This window comes from Sphaerodactylus townsendi, linkage group LG04 (genome assembly GCF_021028975.2).
Source record: "Sphaerodactylus townsendi isolate TG3544 linkage group LG04, MPM_Stown_v2.3, whole genome shotgun sequence".
Lineage (NCBI taxonomy): Eukaryota > Metazoa > Chordata > Lepidosauria > Squamata > Sphaerodactylidae > Sphaerodactylus > Sphaerodactylus townsendi.
In genome coordinates this window covers 53,707,779-53,729,958 of record NC_059428.1, presented here as the reverse complement: position 1 = coordinate 53,729,958, position 22,180 = coordinate 53,707,779, and the positions used below count along the sequence as shown (strand labels likewise).

Below are 22,180 nucleotides of genomic sequence, written 5' to 3'. Positions count from 1 at the left end.
AAATGAAAGTCAGATACAGTTGTCAGTATTAATTTCAATATTTTCATATTTTTACATTATCTTTCAAAAATATTGAACTGAAATGAGTTTGTACCTCAAAATATGCTTTCATGGTTAGAGAACAGTAACTATCCAACATTCAGTGTCAATATTTGATATTTGACAGTTGATACTTTGTATTTGGCAATCTGTTATTTGACAACCATTAGTTTATGTTTGGCCATTTTTGATAGTTGACTGTCAGTGGCATTTGAAAATTGGCAGCTGTTGGTATCACAGAATTTGATATATGACAAGCAATTCTATTTGATGTTTTACATCTGTCAGCATTTCGTATTTGAAAGCAGAACCTGTACATATTACAAATAGGTCCTTCATGACCTCAGAGAACAGTTGTTACCAGCTCAGGATTCCTGCTTGTGCCTCTCTTTTGAATTACTTTATAAATTCCTATTTATATATTCTGTCATCCACACTTCTCTAAAACTTACTTGACAAACAGCCCACACACTCACTAAAAGGGTGAATTAGATGTGTTACTGGCCAAATGATTCACTGACAATTTGTAGTTTTGAACAAAGGCCATGAAGACAACAATAATCTGTCTGTGTCTGTCCGTCTGTCTATATTATTTAAGAATAAGCAATGTATTACATGGATGTTTTCCTGTGACTGTTTTCTTTGTTCCCTACTATTGCAAACTAGAAATACTGCAGGTATCTTTTCATTTACACCCAAGGGTTAAAATTAAGTCATGCACTCTGACTTTAAAGATATGAGTGTTACTCACTGTAAACCCTCACCTAACTTATTTTGAGAATTTATAAGAATGGGTGCTTTGTTTTTTGTGAGTTTTTGTATTTTTTTAACAAAATATATTCAGAGTAAAGATGGCGTCCACGACGGAGCTCGATAGTGGAGCTCCGTTACAATGATTTTTTAAAGAACCGTCTCTCGCCTTTAGCCCGCTGAGAGTGAGTTTTTACACCTTCCATTGGGATGTTACACTTTAGGACTGGTTTTATTTACTTACTTAACAACTTAACAACTGGTTTTATTTACTTACTTAACAACTTAACAGCTTAACAACTAGCGCTGAACGCTGAGCGAGGCACCGCCTAAAATACCGGGTGGTGTGTTGGACTTGGAGGTGAGACGGAACATTCTTTCCCTCGCTCTCTCGGCACCTCCAGCCTCCGGCTTCCGCAGCTCTTTGGCCCCTGTTGGACCGGCTCTGTTTTTTGCCTTGCTGAGTCTTCCATCGCTTGTTGCCTGTTGCCTGTCGCCTGCTCGGCCTGCCGGCCGCTGCCGCAACTGGGCAGCTGGCTCCGGGGCGGGGCGTTGCCTGGGTGCTGCGGCTCTGTTGTGACGGGGCTGCTGGGGCGTTGTATCCCGGTTGCGGCTTGGTTTTGTTGCGGCTTCGCTGGGAGTGCTTCGTTGGAGGCGCTCCTCCCGACGGCTCGACATCTGTGCCAGGGAAGCCCCAGCGAGAGCTGGTCAAGGACTATTTCTTTTCGGCCTCTACTTATGCCCTAAGCCGTGCTGGGAACGATCAGAGCACAACGCCTGCTGCAAGAGGCTGAGATCATAGGCCCTGCCTTGGCTTGCTATCGAGAGGGCGTGGGGGACCACGGCAGCAGCAGCAACGGAAGGTTTGAAGTGTGTGAAGAATTGGAGTGTGTGGAGAGTTGGCTGATGGAGCAGCGAGGACAGTGGGACTATTGTGAGGTCATAAATTCGATCTACGTATAGTGCAGAAGACGACTCCTGGGAGCTAGGCACTTGGCTGCCCTATTTGACTACGGCAAGCCGACTGTGGGAGAGCTGTGCAAGCCGGTCTATGGTGCAGTTTGTCAGAGCTAGGTCGTGCGTTTAAGATCCAGTGCCGGTGGCAGAGGCACTGTTGCTGCTTCCTCTGACTGTTGCCGTATTGCCATCTCATCATCAGCTCCATGAGCCCTTTCCGTACTTGGCGACTAGCACATGAGTGGCGACCGGGTGGTGTGAGCCCCGGGTTTAGCCACTTGGGATCCATGCGCTGTGCTCGCCTAAGGGTGCAGGGGCCTAGTGGCAGCAGACCCCCTATTCCATTGGCACCTTTTCTGGCCCCACATTATTATCTGGCCCCACATTATTATTATTATATTTGCCTCACATTGACATTTTTGTATTTGTTAAGCACCTGGCCGCCTACCTTTCCATCTCTGGTATATACTGCAGCCCACTGGTGGGAGCATTGGGGTGCTATTACTAAGATCTGGTTGGGGACCTCGCTCCTTTTTCTGTTTTTTCTGTTTTCTGGTTTCTTTTGTCCTCTTTCATTTTTCGTTAGCAGACTGTATGTAGGTTAAGGTGCTTAGTTAGGTATATCAATCTTAAGCTTAATAAGATAGTTTTAGCTTTAATTAGTTAGAGTCAGTTTAGTATTGGCAGAGAGTGGGGTTTGTTTGTTTGTTTTAGCCGGGTTTTAGATAAAGGGTGCAATTGGGGACATGGGGGCGCCACCTATGGGGCTGGGGATCCCAGTTACTGATGGGAAGGGGTAGAAATTATAGCAATAGGCGGCGGACGTATGAGAGAAGGGCGGTCGAGATCACGGCTATGCTTTCGCATTTCAGCCTTCCTGACCTCCGTCCCTATCCCAATGCACGAGGGTGAAAGCAGGAGCTCAGAGACACCCTGCTTCGATCCCACAATGGTGTGTGATTTCAATTCCAGAGTCCATCAATAATAAGACCACAGTACTCCGGGACTTTCTCGAGGAGAGCTACAGATGGACCTGGCCTGTGTCACCGAAACCTGGGTGCCAAGGCTTGTGAGACTGTTGCCTTCTTGGCGAGGTTACACCTCCCAGGTTTTCGCGTGTGCCTCCACCAGTCTCAAAACCACAGGGCCGGGGGAGCGGTTGTCCGCATTGTTCATCTGAGATTCTATCCCCTTTAGGGCTGCCCCTGTCCCGGAGAGATCATTGGCATGGAGTGTGTCGGCTCTGGCCTGGAATGTGGTTGGGCCCCGGAGAGGTTGGCCCGTCCCTCCCTGGTGTACCCGGGTCGCCTAAGCTGCACCAGGGAGGCGACCTGCCGCGCAGTTGCTAGAGGTGGTGGCTGACTGGGCATTCGCGGTTTCCCAGACTGGATTTGTCTTGGGTGACTTCCAATGTCCATGTCGACCACTGCCTCTTGGCTTACAGTAGCGCTGCCGGACCTGGTGTCATCCATGGCAGCATCTAGGTATCTCTCCTTGATGAAGCCTCTGGCCCCACTCATGAGGGCCCGGTCACACTCTGGATTTGGTCTTTGGTTCTAGGGGTTGATATGGCCATATCACCTCTATTGACAGAGTGCCATGGGTCTGGCCATTATGCCCTGAAAGGTTTGGAGTGGACATGCCCCACCACCCCTGTCTAGGGCGTATCCGGACTGATTTATGGTCCGCCAGCGGAGAACTTATGGATCCAATTGGTTTCCCTGAATGCTCATGCAGGAACCTGAACCTGCCCGGGCACACTCGATGAGCAGGTGGCAGATTGGAATTCCCGCTCTTGCCGATGCCATCAGCCGAAATAGTTTCTCCCGGCGACCTCTGGCGCCTCCACGTTCTCCGGCTGGCCCCCTGGTATACTGAGGAGCTACACACCCAGATGAAGCGAGAACTCCAGCGGGCGTCATAGGAGCGGAAGTGGGAGGAAGTCGTGACGGGAGCTGGCCTTGAACATCTTATAGGACGTTTATGAAGGCCTATGAAGGTTGGCAATGAAGAGCCGAAGCCGAAGAGCTTTCTTCTCTCCTCTCCTCTCTCGCTGTCTCGCGAGCATTTCGCCAACACAATTGTTCCATTATGATTCGGTCTTTGATAGCCTCTCTACCTCAGGGGAGTCCACAAATGAACAATTGGCTATTAGCTGTGAGGCATTTATGAGCGAGTTTTTAGCAGATAAAGTCACGTCAGCTCCGCTCATGGAACTCCTTCCGCCATCACTTTGAGAGCTACAATGTGTAGTGAACTGGAGGCTCCCTTGTCGGTCTTCTACTGGCCCTTGTTTGGCCCGGTTTGCTCCTGCTTTCTCTGGAAGCCACTGTTGACAGGGCCCTGGCTGCCTGTTAGACCTACTACCTGTCACTCTGGATCCGGTTGCCCCCTCCTGGCTTGTTACAAGTTTGCCGGGGAGAATTTCTCACGACTCCCACCTGGGTTGAATATTATCAATGGCTCCCTTGAGCAAGGAGTCTTTCCTGGTGGGTTGAAGGAGGCAGTGGATCCCACCACTCTTAAAAAGACCACTCATTAGATCCAGGAGATATCTGGCCAATTACCGCCCCATCTGTAATCTTTGGTTTCTGGGAAGGTAATTGAGAGAGTGGTGTTGGAGCAGGCCTTCAGGGTTTCCTGGAGGACACATTGGCTTTTGACCCCTTCCAGTCCAAGGCTGCAGTAGCTGGGCATTGGGACGGAGACCGTTCTCGCCGCCAGTCACAGATACACTCCGTATGCAGCTTGACCAGGGCCCGGATCGGCTGCTGGTATTATTAGATCTTACTCGCAGCGTTTGGATGTGAGTCGATCACAACCTTTTGACCCACCGCTGGCCGCTTCCGGAGTGCGAGGCACTGTCCTTTCAGTGGATTGTCTCAAGTTTCTCCGGGACCGGAGTCAGCAAGTGTGAGATGCGAGGATCAGGCCTCCCGAAGGTGCCTCGGCTTCATTGCGGTGTGCTCCCAGCGCATGTAGCTCCTATTCCTCGCTAAGTTATTTAATATCTATATAGGCCTACCCCTTGCTCAGTTGGTAGGTACGGGAGACTTTGGGCTGATCTGTCACCAGTATGCTGGATGACACTCCAGGCTCATTCTGTTGATGGAGAGGGGAGCGCCCGCCGCCCCTGCAGCTCTGCAGCATTGTTTGGAGGCGGTTGCTGGTTGGTTGCGACAAGCAGGTTAAGAAACTAAAACCCATCGAAGACGGAGATCCTCTGGCTAGGGAGCCGCGAGGGGGAGGTTGGGATTTTCAGCCAAGCCCGGTGTGGGAGGAGGCCTCATTGTGGCACCGGCCCCCTCCGTTCACAGCCTGGGGGTCCACCTGGATTCGTCTCTTTCAATGTGGAGACCCAGGTGGCTCCATACAACCCAGGTTCGCGTTGCTCTCACACCTCCGTCAGGCCCGACTGGCTGGCCCTCTTCCTCTCCTGCAAAGCGGACCTGGCCACTGTGATCCACGCAACGGTCACCTCCAGGCTAGACTATTGTAATTCTGGCTCCTATGCTGGCACTGCCCACTTGTGCCTGATTCGGAGTTAAAAGCTGGTCCAGCATGCGGGCGGCGCTGTTTACTTACAGGAGGTGCCTACCGTGACCATATTCAGCCTGTACTCCGCCAGCTGCACTGGCTTCCAGTGGAATTCTGAGTCATCCACAAGGTATGGGTGTTAACCTTTAAGGCCTCTATGCTGCCTGGGACCCTCATACCATGTGGGACCGGCTTCTACCCCCATATGTCCCTATACCGGCCTCTGCGTTCAGCAGAGGCCAATTTGCTGGTGGTTCCCAGCCCCTCAATGACACGGCTGGCCTCCACCCGGGCCAGGGCTTTTATGGCCCCTGGCCCTGCCTGATGGAACACTCTTCCTCCAGGGCTGTCCGGGCCCTGCGGGATCTTGGAGAGTTCCGCAGGGCCTGTAAGACCGAGTTGTTCCACCGGGCTTTTGGGGAGGCCAGCTGTTGAGGGTGAGCGCCCTCTTTGTCTTTCCCTTTTAACATCTTGGGAGCTGTAATTAGATCTACCGCCCCCTCTCTGGGAGGGGTTTTTATTGTTAGTTTTAAATCCTGGACGCCAAGTGGAATGCTGTAGTTTCATGTTTTAAATATGTATATTTATATTGATTATTTATTGTTATTATTGTTTCTGGAATATTATTTTGTTGTTCACTGCCCAGAGCCCTCAGGGGATGGGGCGGTATACAAATGTAATTATAAAATAAATAAATAAATAAATAAATAAAAAGTAATGAAGTGGTCCAGAAGAGGGGATTACAAGAAAGAACAACTTTTTTGTATTATTAGCAGTTTATAAATTTGATAAATATGAGGGCCTTTCCGCACTGTAGGATTCGACCTTAGTTCGATGTAGGTCCAACACGGGTACTCCGCACAGCCATAGCATTGGACTCATACCTGTCTCGGCTCACCCCCCTCTCACCGTTAAATTTTTGAGCTCAACTGGGAGGTGCAACTTCCTGGTGAACTCGGGTTGCACTCAAGCCGAAGCCAGCGGAGTGCAGAATCTCCCTCGCCTCAACTCTGCCAGCCAGCCAATCACAGTGCAGTATTTTTGGCCATGTGCAGAATGGGAGACTCGTGGCGGCAGCGAGAAGCGCGCCTTAAAAAAACCCTCCTACGTAGCTCCTACGTCAGTAAATGAAAAAAAGGGATGCGCACTCACGTTTCCTGCCATAGAACGGCAGCCAATCGGGAATGAGGAGCGGAAGACGCGAGGAGGTAAGCCCGCCCTCTGAACTCGGCTCCGGAGACACGAGTCAACTGCTGTGCGGAGAAACAGAGGAGTCGAGCTCAGGTAATGATTTCCGTGGACACGAGTCAAACCTGAGTCACCTTGTGTGTGTGGAAAGGACCCGAGTGTGACCCACAGTATTTGCAGTGGGCTGGCAAAAGGGATTAGGGGAAAAAATGACAGTTATGCAGGAAGATCATGCCGACATGTCAAATCATCTCGCCCACCTGCTTGACTCAGTATCTGATGTATTTCTCAGGATTCTTGGTAAAAGTCATATTGCCATACCTGTTTAAGAAGGTGGCATAGATCTCTTGTACAATAGTTTTCTGAGCCTGCCAGATTTTGTCCCTCTGCTCTGTTTCAGGTATGGCCCATGCCTTCTGGATTTTACACAACTCTTCCAGGCCATCATTGAAACTCTTAAAGTGTTCCTTGATCACCTGCCTCTCCTTGTCTTTGAGCATGACTCCATGTTGGAAAACAGGCAAGTTTTGCTCTGAGATGTAATCTGTCACTTTCAACCAGCTGCGCTGATATGTCAGAATCTGTTGCTTGATGTGTTTCCTGTAAGACTGTTCAGCTGTTTCTGGGTCACAGCCACCAGCTGGATTAGTTCAGACTTTTCAAGGGACTTCAGAATGTAACTGTAGTTGTTGTGCAGGAAGATGGCACTTAAAGCTGGGTCCTTGTAAACCTTGGATTTACGGAGAAAATTTAGTTGCAAGTTGCCTAGAACTTTGCAGATGTAGGTACTGAGCAGTCTTCTGCTGAACTGAGAACTGGCTGAACAGCTGGTTTCTTGGGAAGCCAGCATGGCACCTGCCATTTCCTGAAACTCCAGCAGCTGTTGCAGGAAAAGAATAGAATTGCTGGTGAGTTCACTTTCAAGAAAGAACAACTTTCAAGTATACACAAGCATACAAAGACTGCTGTGGGTGGGGAATGACCTTCACAGTGACATAGAGATAGAAAATAATGTTTTTTTTAGGCAGGTGATGGGATGGGTGTTAAATAAAAAGGAATGATTTCACATATGTTATTAGATTCTATCCCAGTTGCTTGAAAAACTCAGAGGGGAGAATTCTGGAATTTGGAATTGAACGGGCAGGGTTAAAACTACGGTTTGTTCTCTAAATATATTCAATTCTAACTGCCCATTCTTATTAACCAGCTTGTCAGCACATAACTATTCTCATTAAATTGTCCAGGTATTCAATTAAACTGTTGGTCTATTGCTGTTTGGGGGGAAATGAAGACGGGGTGGCAAACCCACAGTGGATTATATTTCTCAAGTCTTGAACTTTTAAAAGAAGCTGTCCTGTCTTACAGTAGCATTTTAATTCCCAAATCTAAGTTATGAATAGCAAAATTATCATATGAGCAAAAGATTAAAAGCATTTACTGCTGCAAATGATACTACCAAAGATAACACAAGGAAAGCAAATTCTGGCCCTTGCATTTAAATTTAATGTACATCACATATAATATATGTTTGTGCAGTGGTGACTGAGATTTTTAAATGGTGTATGGGGTTAAGAATTGATTTTTAGCAGAACAAAATACTACAGAAACAAAAAAAACAGAACAAAAGATGTATAGATTTGCTGCTGAATGGATATTTAAAAGAAAAAACCCACTATATGCCAAATTAAAGATCAATCCAGATTTGGGGGGAGGGGTTGAACAGCCATTGGAGTTGATAAAGCTTATCCCAACACATTTGCCCTCCTGGTCAGTATAAGTGGCACTTATGCTGGCCAGGAGGGCAAAAAGGGAAGCAGATTGCTGGCCTGTTTCTGACCACGGCTTTCACAGCTGTTCTGGCCTAATGCTGAGGCTGATGAAGCTGGGGATGTTCCTGGAGGTGGAGTTGGCATTAGTTTGCTCCCACTACGCTTTGGCTCTGGGAATGCCAGTGGCAGGAAAGACAGACTTACCCCACTTAGCCCTATGGAGAGCTTTCTGGTGAGGATGGTTTTTTTCTGCAGCCCCCCCCCCCCCGGCCACTGCTGGAGAGCATTCAGGAGGTGGCAGGGTGGTATGGCAGCAGTAATTTTTGCATATGTCTTAAATAATTAGGATTTTCAAGGTGGGCATTATCATTGGTTTGTCATTGGTGGCATCATAGTACACACACCCCTTTTAAAAACACACACACACCAAAATATTGATGTATTGTAAAAGTAGGCTCACCCAGTTCTCTGAATCGCCAGCTTTCATTAAAAATAAAAGTAAGCCTTTAGTATCTTCCCTTGTGGAGATATGTCTTTTTCCTTATATATCCACAAGGGAGGAAAAGAGAGACTTATTTTAAAAAACAGCTGGGAATTCTGAGAACCTGCTGGGCTTATTGTTACAAGAGTCAAGTGCTATATCAACATTTGAGTTCAATTTTTAAAACAAAAAAGAAATCACTTGTCTTTTGTTAATGTGTGTGTGTGCGGAGAGAGAGAGAGAGGGAGATGGTTTGACCACAAAAATCCAGACATCAAAAAATGCACTGGGAGTGGGTGGGAGTGGGTAGGACAAAGAAAATCAACAGAAACTTTATGCACAAGGAAAAAGCAACTTAAAATTGACTCCCAGAAAATGAGTAGGGTAAAAGTAGTCTAAAAGGAAATGGTGGGAGGATTGGGGGGGGGGGTTAAAATTAAAGGCAAAAATGTGTACAGATCACAGAGGATAAACTGAAGCCATATGAAATCATAATTAAGATGGAAAAAAAAACAATGTGGAAATGCAAGTTGTAACCATTTGATATGTCATAGTCTGAATTTCCTCTATGCTGGTATTACCCATAACTGAGGCATACCATACAATCAAGATTTGGTCAAAAAGTGTTAATGACCTCTGAAATTCGGGAGATTTTCATGTTTCTACGTTCATTGGAATCTCTACCACAAGATCATAAACTGCTAAATGTGTCCATATAGTCACAGCTAAACCTTAAGCGTATGAACATCCATGAAATTAGAGGAAATAATATGGAGATTAATTTTAATGGGTGATTCAGGTTAACTGAATCTCAGATTCGGCCCGAATCTAGCCTTTTCAGATGTATTCGGGCCACGTGAGGCCCAATTACATGCTGTCCAAATCTGGGCCAATACGAATACCAGGTATTGGTATCGGCCCTGTACAAATTCTGGCTTCGGTCAGCTGGCCAGGTCTGCAACAAGTTTTAAAAAAGAAAATCACCCCTGCTGCCTACAGCATTTGGCGCCAGCATGAGGCTTCCAGTAAAAAAAAATCACACACCCCTACACCTGGCGCTGAGAGAGCCTTTTTAAGTTAAAAAAGAAAAGAAAATCACCTCTGCTGCCGTCACACTCGGTGAGGCTTTCCCAGTTACAAAAAAGAATCACTCACACACACCACACCCACCACTGAGAGAACCCTTAAAGTTTTTTTTTTAAAAAAAGAAAATTGCCTCTGCCACTGCAGCCCTTGACGGCACAAGACTTTCCAGTTTAAAAAAATCACTCACTCTCTCTGTCTGTCACACACACACACACACACACACACACACACACACACACACACACACACACACACACAGAGACGCTGCTGAGAGAGCCCTTAAAGTTTTTTAAAAAGAAAATCGCCTCTGCTGTCGCAGCACTTGACAGCATAAGGCTTTCCCAGTTACAAAAAAGAATCACTCACACACACCACACCCACCACTGAGAGAACCCTTAAAGTTTTTTTTTTAAAAAAAAGAAAATTGCCTCTGCCACTGCAGCCCTTGACGGCACAAGACTTTCCAGTTTAAAAAAATCACTCACTCTCTCTGTCTGTCACACACACACACACACACACACACACAGAGAGAGAGAGAGAGACGCTGCTGAGAGAGCCCTTAAAGTTTTTTAAAAAGAAAATCGCCTCTGCTGTCGCAGCACTTGACAGCATAAGGCTTTCCCAGTTACAAAAAAAGAATCACTCACACACACACCCCGCACTGCCACTGCCAAGAGAACCCTTAAAGTTTTTTTAAAAAAGAAAATTGCCTTTGCCGCCACGGTACTTGATGGCACAATGCTTACCAGTTTTTTTTAAAAAATCACCCCTCCCCACCGCCACCGCCGAGAGAGCACGTTAAGTTAAAAAAAGAGTATACCCCCCAGCCGCCACACATGGCTTGTAAAACACAAAACAAAACCATGAATCAACCCCCCCCCAAGCCGCTCCACGCGGCTGCAAAATTGTAAACAAAACAAAACCACAAATCCACGTTGCTTAAAAACTAAAAAGCTACATGCGGCTTGAAAAGTTTAAAAAAACACCCCAAGCCATTAATCTTCCCCCAGTACCTACCTTGTGTTGCTGGAGGATCTCTGGTGTGATGGGGGCTCTGTTTTGGGGGCTCTCTGGTGTGCTTCAGGATGCCCCAGATCCTCTGGTATGTGGGAGGAAGGCAGAAGGAGCTTTAAGCCACCTTAATTCCTGAATCCTATCCCTAATGAAGACTCCTCCTCCTTACAGGAGAGAAAGAGGTGGAGGAATCTGCAAACTCTTCCTGTTCTAGTGAACTGGCTTCAAGTCTCAGTCTATTGTGTTGTGTGTTTTTTTTTTTAATTTGTTGCCAGGAGGACAGAGAACACAGCAGGAAAGGAAAAGATTAAACTGGCCAATGAGGTGTGAGTGCAACGGCTCTCAACACTGCAACTTGGCCAATCAGGGAAGGTTTTTATTCCCTGGGATTTTGATAGCCTGCCTGCCTGGCCCAAACATATAAATTGCAGAGGTGCTGGTCCATCTTGGCCATTCTGTTCCAGAGAGTCAAGAGAGAGAGATAGACCCATTGTTCAAGAAGAGCTTGACCTGCCTCTATCTCGTAAGTCTGCTTTTGTGTGACACACCAGCCCTGCAGAAAAGGCCTTCCTGGAAAGAAGATGCCAAACAGTTTGATTTTCAACCAGTTGTTTACTTTTAAAAGCCATTTGCTTTTGCTAACAGTTTGTATAGTTTCCTGTTGCTATTTGTTATTGGGGTGGTGTGTGGGGGCAGGGGTTAGGGCTGAAGAAACCAAGGGTTCTTGGAGTTCAACATTATTTCTTCAACTGTTCCACTGTTGTGTGTTTCTTTTGGTGTGTGTGTGGGATTGGAGTGTTAGGCCTCAGGTAGGCCTCGGCCACACAGAAGAACTGCCTCCTTACTTAGGGGAAACACTGTGATTTTATGTGATTCTCCCTTGCTCTACTGTTCATTTGGCTGTTTTAAATTTATAGGTGTCTCCCATTCTGCCTCCCTTCTTGAGCATCTTTGCTATTTGCAGTTGGGGTGGTAGAGGGCCTGCAGAAGCCAAGGGTTCTTGGAGTTTAACATTATTTCTTCAGTTGTTCAACTGTTGTGTGTTTCTTTGTGGGTGGGTGGGTGGGGGCTAGGCCTTAGGTAGGGTATATCCGAATATGTCATTTATCTTATTTGGGCATACAGATAATTTTATGCCCAAATAAATCCGAATTTTACCAAATTTCTAATTTTAACCTATGGCTGTGCATCTGAAGAAAGCTGAAAAAAAGTGGGGGTAATTTAAGGGAGCTGACAAATAGACCCTGAAAATGCCCAATTTTTCTGGCATTTTCTGGGCTGCTTTGGCCTTGCCCCTATTAAAAAAAGAGGGACCACCTCTTTCCCTCCCTCTTCCCCTACCTGCTAAACACTGCCTTTGAAGTCCACATGGGCTCAGAGATGGAAGGTGGCAGAGAGTTAAATGCTGAGCTCAGCCATTGTTTCAGTGCTGCCACTTCTGAAGTCCATATCGAATATGTTTAGGCTAGAAACTAGAAGGCTGTCAATCTTAGAAAAAGAACAAAAATTCTTCTTTATTCTGGCCTACTCCTGTAACATTATTAACAGTAGGCTGACATACACAAATATGGCAGGCAAGGCTTTTGCTGACATAATAAGAAAAGGCTTAATTTCTATAAATCAGAGTGTTTACTGTGATTTTTCAGAAACCATGCTTGTAAAACTGGGGACCATATTGTTGTGGCATAATTTTTCTGTAACACAGGAATAACCTCCATTGGTTCCAAACAGACTTGATGAAGATTATTTATGCTTGGGATAATGACATCTGTCAGAAACCTCTATCTCACTCAAAAAAAATGAATATGCCATATGAGGGTCCAGTCTCTTTGTATTTGTGTGTATGCATGCAGATTTATGTGTATGTATGTGAATGTGTGAGACAGGATTATCAAAGTATCCTGCCACTTTTTATACACTTTGATATATTTCCCTGAACACTCATTTACATTTGACTGTTTTGGTATGTTTGTCCATCTGTTGGGCAAATAAGGCACTGTAGGAAGATGTCATTTGCTTCAGGTTTGTTTTAAAAGTCTATTATTTCTTCTTAGAAATATTCTATAATTTTTTTCAGACTTGTTGGAAAAACTGTACTAGACAATAGTACTCCAAGTTATTAACATTGGGCATTAAAGTGACTGCTGTGGATACTTAACCAATGGAGAAGGGATTATAAATATTTTTCACGAGTTAATTACTTGAATTCCATTGTACTTTCACTGTGCATACATAAAATGCCACACCTACTATATAAATGTATAGTATAAACCTTGTAAGTTAGAAATAATAAGTGACACTTTTCTGTTTCAACTGATGAGATTCTTGGTTAAGGGAAAAAAAAGAACTGCAAAATCTCTTTCATTTCAAATCCAGTCAGTAGAATGCCTGCTATATTTACTTCTCAGCAGAAATATCTTTCATAAATCCTTTCACAGTTAGTCCTTTGAACATAGTAGCAGGTCTGAAATGCCCTGTGATTTAAATCCAAGTACCATACAAAGAAATCTTCAAAAAAACGGCATTCTATTTAACTAAACATTAGAAGCATTTCCACCACCCTAAACATCAGTACTGAAAAGAGAAATCTGCAAGTGTTTGTAATATCTCGATGCTGGAACTACACTGGCTGTTAATCTCTAATCTTCTTTACCTAACTTTTCCTTTGAAAACTTATATGTTCATCCTAGCTGTAGCTCCTGTACATTTGGAATATGATAAAGCTTACAGATGTACACATTTGACCCAAACAGTCTATGTGAAGCAGTTGTCCTTTCATCCTGTTCCTACCAATAGGAAAATATTGCAAAGGGGGAGCAATGTAATGGATGCTTTTTGTATTTCTTTCTGATAAAAATTCTCTCTGGAATATGCTTTTTGTTAATATTGTTATCTGTGTTGTACATTCTCTAAATTTGGGGTATGAAGGGTATCCATTGAACTTGAATATGTATTACCATGGAAGTATTATGGTAGTATATGTCCACCTTCAGTCTTCTGCCCCAACCAGGAGAGGCCCAGAAGGCCTGGGAGAAACTTGCAGGAGAAAGATCCTGGGGTCTCACAGGGCAGCAGGTGGTGGCGGTGGCAGACTGATCCTGTGGAGCAAGGCAGCTTTCAGGGAGAAGCCCTGTCCTGGGCCAAAGGCTGAACAGTTTAGGGGGAGGGAATAAAAAGGGTAAGGGTCTGGATCTCTGAGGAGGATGCTCCCATATAATTACAGTCTAACTCAGGACCTGAAGTGCAGCTGTACCCAGATGCCATGTCTGAGACTGGAGAAAGGGCTTCTCAGACCCTGGGGAGGCGTATACTAGGCAGTATTGGGGTTCAGGGCTTGGCATATTAAATTCATTTAAAACACATAATATGTGTACTTAAATGAACAGTTTGTATACATTCACACATATGAAGTTCATAGAAATCTGCAGAGGATTATTGCAAGTCAACAGAATAACAGATTTACAAGATTATGAGTGAAATTCTTCCAACCCTAAGGTGTCATTTTAAAGAAAGAATTCTTTATTTAATGTATTGTCGAAGGCTTTCGAATTCTTTATTTGTTGTCACTGTGAAGATGTTGGAATTAATGCAAGTCAGCTTGTGAATAAGCATAGCCACTAGTGACTGAGCATATTAATATGAAGAACTGGAGAATTTGCACAAAGTGACAGTTTCAACAGGGGATTCCTTGGCCATCAAGAAATGACTAAGTCAGTTGATCAAAGAATGGTTATAATGTATGCATAAATTATGTAACTATTATTAAAAATTCTCTCATAGAGAAAGAAATACGTATGCACACTTATTGATCAACATTGTACACTTGTGTCTATTCTCCCTCAAACTCTGCTTGTACATCAGATGTCCCCTTCTTCACCTAGAACTGCAATTTATATCCAGATGACAGAGATCAATTCCCCTGACAAAAGTTACTTCTTTGGAAGGTGCATTCTCTGGTACTATATCCTGTCTAGTTTGCTTCCATCCCTGAACCTCATTTTCCCAAGGCTCATTAAATAGAGACAAGTTACTCAACTTTACAGATAAATTCAAATGTTATTTTTCTTGATGTTTCAGACAGACTACAAATTCCCCAAAAGAAAAAGAGAATTTCTGGTAACAATGTCCTCAAACTCTATCCATGAAGATAACATCTATTATTTTTGAAATCTGACTGCTTTTTCATGCTGGACACTTGCCCTACCTTTCTCCTAAGCCCATACCTTCTGGCTTCTATGTTGGTGGTTATGGAATAACTATGCACTTATTAAAGGGTTTGAATCACTGTGAAAATATCACATAATTCCTATGCCTTTTAATTTGTTTGGCTGTAAAGGAACATATTGAATTTCAGATAGCAATATAAGTTTTTATGTTCCCAAATGATATATACCACACCCTTTTTTAATAATTGTATTGGAATCTGATAATGATAATCAGGCTTCCAATGTATTATTCAAGGAAGAACATTTCATCAGAGAAAAATAATAAGACCTGTTTGTGAAATAGTGTATTTTCTCAAATTCCTTTTTAAATGATACATTTCAATACAATTAGAGAACCTACACCTCAGTGGAATTTTCTTTTCCACTACAGCCTTCAAACCTCAACCCATCTGTAAAGTATACTATAGATAGAATACTTTCTCTATATTAGTTTGCAATGCATTTAAGTGACACTGTGTGAGAGCTTTTCTTCTTGGAAGCCTCAAGAAAATGAGATGTGTGTCTTAGAAGGTTATTTCGGGGGGAGGAGAAATATTAAAATCAATAAGTAATGTCACTGGGAGGTAAAGCAAATTGTTCATTTCACCTGTGAGTTTGCATGTACAATCCTCCATTCAGTTTAAAAACTTTCTGTCACTTATTGAAATAGCAATAGCAAGATAGCAAAAAAAAGTAGCATCCAAAAATTGCCTGCAATATCCTTTCGTGTGTAATTTCCAGAAACCTTAAGGAAAACATTTCATATATTTTGAAACTTTTCTTTGATAAGATAGTTAAAAAAATTAATTGGATCAAGTCATTTCACTTATTAAATAGAGACAAGTTACTCAACTTTACAGATAAATTCAAATGTTATTTTTCTTGATGTCTGGGAAGTTTTGGAAAGCCTACCATTATCAATTAAGACTATTAGTAAAAATGGAAAAAGAAAAAAATACAAAGAATCCCAAATTACATTTTTCAGGGCATTAATAGCTGCTGAGAGTCCAATCCTATTTTCAGCATAAATTTTAGTTAAAGACTTTCCCCATTTCATTGGCTACCCTTTAGACACTGAAGACTGCAGTTGACTGTACAAACATGCTGAAAGAAATTGAGTATATTAAGGCAAGACACTGAAGGGTGCAGAGTTCCCTCACTCACCTGTTTCTATTGCTTAAAAGTAGAATTCCTGGTATTATTACTGGAGAGCAGTTTGCCTTGGCCCAACATAATTGAAGAAAGGCCAAAGCACCAGTGAGTATTATAAGATGGTAGCCAATAGGGAGACATGACTGTTCAATTTATATTCTAGCTGTACCTTCCTTGAGCAAGCTGCCAACTACTGCCCACCTTACCTCCTTTGAGGCATCACAGGGTTAGCTGGTCACCAATGGAATCAAGCAGGATGTGGAGAAATGGGCTTCTTCCTCCCTTTCTCCAATTCCCTAATCAGGTATCATAGATTTGGAGGACTTAAAAGATGCCAGAGGGACAAGATATCTTGACCCAGCCTGACCAGGTCAAAAGAGGGTGGGGCCAGGAAACTGATAAAATGGCTGGGAGCAGAGAGGTGTGGTCTCTTCTCTTTATGCTGGGACACTGAAGGGAGCAGACATCTTGGCTGTGCAGAGAGCAGCCATTTTGAACCATGTGCTCATCCAGGCAGCTCACTCAGACTGCCAGGTAATGGGAACTCTTTGAGAATTGCAACCTTCTAAGCTTTAAGGACATACCCTTTTTTCAACAGTGGTGAAAACAGCTAGCCTAGAGTATATTTAGGGAGAGGGACAGAGGATTTGCATTTATATTTCCTTTGTTTTGGAAACCCTTGCTCATTCTGGTGCCGTACCAAAATATACATGTGACCATTTTATTTTTAACTAGGCGTACCCGGCCACACATTGCTGTGGCCCAGTTTGGTGAAATGGGAAACATTGAGAAAATGGGAAAATCCCCTCCCTCCTCTCCCTTGCATGCCACCCCTCCCTCCCCTCCCCCTTCCTCCGTTAGGGTGGGTGGCCCATGTCCAGATGCAGGGGCCCCTCCCCCTCTCTCCCCTCCATTGCATGCCACCCCTCCCTCCTTCCCTCTCACCCAGTCTGGTGAAATCAGAAACAGTGGCCCAGTCTGGTGAAATCAGAAACATTGAGATGGAAATGTAAAGTAGTGAGTATAGCGTGTGTTTCTGTCACATCCATCAGATGGCGCTGTTTGTAAAAAACAGGAACCCAGGAGAGGGGAACCAGGGAAAACTGAGGCTAGGCCTCACAGTTGGAAAGCAAGTTGGAGAGTCTCTTTCCCAGTGGACAGTTCCCAGTGGTCAGGTGGTGGCAGCGGTTTACCCAGAGAGAAAGCTGGCCCTCCCCAGGGAAAGTTGGCAACCCCAGGGAGAGGCTTGGGAGTGGAACAGTGCCTGCCAGGCAAAGCAAGCCCATTCTGCTGCACAGGATTTTTTGAGTTCCCTCAAATTAGCTATCAGGGGTAGATTTTCCTGCTTTGTATATCAGGGTAATAGTTGGTTATATAGGCATGGTCATTGACTGTGGAGGCTTTATCTAGTTAGGCAGGGATTGGGTGGGCTGATGATGATAGGTAGGAATGATTGGCAAGCACCCTAAGACATTCAGAAGAGCACATCACTGGCTGTGTGGCAGGGTGTATCTGGGAAGGAGCTTCCCTTGGGGCTGAATAACATCTTTCCTGAACCGGAAGTAGCTGTGCAGCAAATCAAGTGAAGGGCTGGGGCTGGGCACCTCTTGGCACATAGGGTGAAGGTGAGGATACAAAAGCCAGCAGAAGATGCTGGCTGAGTTTGGAGTCAAGGGTGGGTCTGCCAAAAATGGCAGTCATGGTTAAGGTGCCTAGCACAGCACAGCCATTTAGATATGTTAGCATTTTTAAATATAACCCAGATTGATTTAATTTAAAGAAGTTAAACACAAGCTGTTGTCTTTTGCCTTCATTGAAAGAATGCCCGGAGAAAATAGATACTCCATATATCCTACTAAATGTATATGTGACTAGAGGTTGCTCTGTGTGTGTGTGTTTAAAAATATTTTCAGGACTAATAATATCTATCAGAGATTTCTCTTGAGGAAATGGCACATCTGCAGTTCAATGAAATTAAAAATGTTGAAAGATTTCAGAATCATCATCATTACTGATATTCATCTCTTGCCTGATTTTTTTCCTGGTCTGTTCATCTGTCTGTCCCTGACTGCAGATAAGCACATTAAGATGGCATAGAAGATACTATCTCCAGGGAAGTATGCTGATAATTGGTAAACATCCCTATAACTAATATATCTGCAGAATCACTCACTCTGACATTGCCTGGTCTACAATGTTCCCACATTTATGCATTTAAATAAATAATAAAGCTTGGTTCCTATGAATCATAATGAGAGCTCTGCAAGATGAAAGATAATTTTCCCAGTATATCCTTTTGTGTGTAGTCATTATCTTTATATTCCTTTTAGCAAAGTGTAACCTCAGCTTGTGGGTTCTGTGGGGCAGTACTTGGAATGAGTTGCAACAACAATTTTTAAACAACAAAATGGTTTACTTTTCTTTACAATTAACACTTTTAAAACATCAACATTTAACGTTACAATTCAAGGTCCTGTTCAGGTTGCATTTCAAGTCCTTCTATTTACAGTCTACTGATATTGCCAAGTCCAAATTCTTCTTTGCAAGTTGGCTGGCTCCTGAAGACTCCAAGGGCTTGATGAACAGGTTGCCACATGATGAAGGTATCAAGGAGAACTCTCACCCATTACAACCACAAAAGAAAACCCTGAAACAATAAACTCCAACATTTACAACACAGCAAAACAACAACTACCTTCCCAGTAGTTCCCAACAATATTGAAATTACCTTAACAAGGTGTTAAGGGCTTATAGAAATCAAGGTCCGAGTCTGGTACCCTTGTCTTCTGCAAAGAGCTCTTTCAGCCTTTCTGCTGCTCTGAGTCTCCACCCCCTTACTGGGTCAACCCATTCTGGGCCAATCCATTCTGGGCATGGGGGTTACAAAAGCTCAAGATGGCTAACAAAAAGTTTCAAATTTGGTTAAAATCACAATCATACGTACATATAAAAGCAAAATATCTAAAAGCAAAATATTTATCCTGTGTCTAGCAAACACAACATGATTTGCAGCTGAATAACAAGCAAGCAGAAACTAATATTGTACTTATGCAGAAATAAATCAAAGCCCTTTCCAGAGCAAATGACTATAACCAACATTTTCAGACTTATCAGTACAATCTTCTTTTGATAGAAGATATATGTGAAGCTCTGATGATTGGTAAATACCCCTGTCACATAAATCTGCTGAGTGATTCCCTTTTACCTACTTAAACTTTAAAGGCAGTGCTAGAATAACAGATCAGTCCACATGTTTTCTAACTTTACCAAATGCTGCAATATAGTGGAATAGCTGTCATGTACAATTTCCCTTTCTCCTAGGGTTGCTAGCTCCAGGTTGGGAAATACCCAGAGATTTTGGGTGTGGGCTGTGGGGAAGGCAGATTTTGGGGAAGGAAGGAACTGCAACTGGGTATAATTCCACTCAGTGTAACTTACAAAGCAGTCATTTTCTCGAGTTGATCAGTTGTAATGGATGGAGCTCTCCAGGCACTACCAGGAGATTGGCAAGCTCTTGAGCTCGTATTCCATTTTCAAATTATGGAATACAAGTGTAACAGGCAAATTGCTACCCAAATGATGCCTGTTAGGTGGGCTTGTATTAAAAATAGCTCATTTTTCACAAGCTGTTTTCCAGAGGCATAGCTAGGAAAAATTGAGCCCAAGGCAAAATCTCCTTCACCCCCACTGAATGAGTGGCCACCCTTCCCCACCATGAACAAAGAACATTTTTTGCACCAAGTCATCTCAAAGTCACCATCACATTATAGAACATGCCCCAAACTCACAAATCTGAACACAACAATGATCTATGCCACACAGTGGAAATACTTTCAAAATGTTAAACAACTGTTATAACACTTCAAAGAGTTTTAAGTGTCATATGACTTAAAATGCTTTCAAAATGTTTTATTACTACTGTGAAAAAGTTATATGATGTTATATCTAGCACGTCCAGTTGCACACGTTGAATTTTCATAATGACAATATAAGGCACTTACTAACATGAACTCACAGGCAGAGGGGGAGGAGGAAGGGTGTGGGGGCAATTTTCCACCCCCAACATGACCCAACGGCAGCCCACCTGGAGCATTTGTCTTCAGGGCTCCCCACTGAAGCTCCGCCTCTGCTGTTTTCTTTTTTATGTTGAGCAGAAAAGATGGTTTTGTTTGGAAGAGACTATCAGTTGTGCCCTACCTGTATAACTAAATAACTAATTTAGTTACTAAACTAAAGAAGTACTAAACTAAAGTTGTAACTAAAGAAAATATTATTCCTCCCACCACTTAAAACATAAAGATTGACTTCAATGCACTCCTACAAAGAGAACCAAACCCACATATTACTTCATATTGTTTTTGTTATATCATGCAGAGCTGTGAATTTGAGGATGTTCCCTTATTGTATTATGGAGTTGTTTTAACATGATTTTTAAATGGGAAAAGCCATTGCTTTAATTTCACTGTGGCCGTTTCTGTATGGTGGCAGAAACGGCTGTCTACTGGCATAATTAATGCCAGTGGATGCACGAGACCATTCACATGGTCTCGTGCGGGCAGCCGAGGCTGTTGCGATCCATAAAAGCAGCTCCGCACAGAGCACCTGCAGGTCATCTCGTTCACCTACCTCTCCTCCCTGTGGAGCTCTGGATGGCTGGAGGGACACGCCCACACTGCCCTCCAACCTCTGGGGGGCCAAAAGTGGCGCCCTCACACTGGTGTGATTTGCACCACACCAGCAGGAAGACACCACTTTTGAAAAAACTTGCTCAGGACACGAGTTTCAAAAGTGCATTTTTGCACTGGTTGGGGGGGGGGCAAGCATGGCGCTACTGTGGTGCAGCAATGCCAGCTGTGCAAACAGCACCCCAGTGTTTTTACCGTTCCTAGGGCACTGTTTTTCGGCCGTGCAAAAACAGCCTATGTTAGACAAATAAAAGCTTGTCCAGCACAGTTGGTTTCATGAAGTAGCTTTTTATTGCAATAAGAAGCGGAGACATTAGGGCAATGCCAAACACACATTTCTTGAGATAGAAAGAACAAAGACAGGTGATACCGACTTACCGCGTCCCAGAAGTTTAGGCTCATACTGCTTTTGTTGGACAGTAAAATGCGTATTTCTAACAAGACGCAGATGTTGGTCTAAATAGACGAAGCAGGCGGGTACAGGCGGTTCAAAGAACGAACTTATGGCTTGATAAACACCAGATGTCTGTTGCATATACTCTGCAACAGCAGCATTTTTCAGCTGCCAAACCTGGCCTTTGAACCTGGCTCATCTGCCTTACAATCTAAAACAGACGTTGTTATTTCTTTGTCCCAAACTGGCAGTACAATTTGTCCCACAACTATTTTACTTGCTATTTTCGTTGCTGACTGTGGCTCGGTATGGTCTAGCAGAATAATGCAGAATAATGCACTTTCAATCCACTTTCAATGAACTTTGCAGTTGTGTGGAATAGCAAAATCCACTTGCAAACAATTGTGAAAGTGGATTGAAAGTGCATTATTCTACATGTGCAGAAGGCACCTTAGAGAAGGCCTTATCTCTGAATGGTTTTGAGACCAGATCCTGTGAAGTTATTACAGATTCTGTAAAGAAGACCACATTCAGTTATTTAAACAAGACTGGATAACTACAACTGAAGACAAAGGGGAAAGTAACTCTTACAAGTGAAAATTAAACTTTACTGTTATTATTTTTCACATGAAAAATAGGCAACTCCTTCCTGATGTGTAGAACTAGTATCATTAACTAGTCACAGTAAGTCCTTATCAGATGAGTGCCAGATACCAGAGAACCTTTAATTCCTTCAGTATCTTTAGTTCCTTCAGTACTCAACTAATTTATTGTAAAAAAAAAAAAACCATTCAAACCTTTCAGGTTACATGATAGCCTTCTTAGCTAAACTTCAGTACCTATGTAAAATCTTCAGTTTTTCGTTTTGCCCGCCGCCTGTCATTACGATTAGAAAACAAACAGGGTTACCTCCTCGGTGCAAT

At 43.6% G+C, this 22,180-nt stretch overlaps 1 pseudogene; it reads right to left on the bottom strand.

Annotated features, from left to right (window-relative positions):
- Window positions 1-1,521: 1,521 nt before the first annotated feature.
- Window positions 1,522-22,180, bottom strand: part of LOC125431298 — a 69,759-nt pseudogene continuing 49,100 nt past the window's right edge.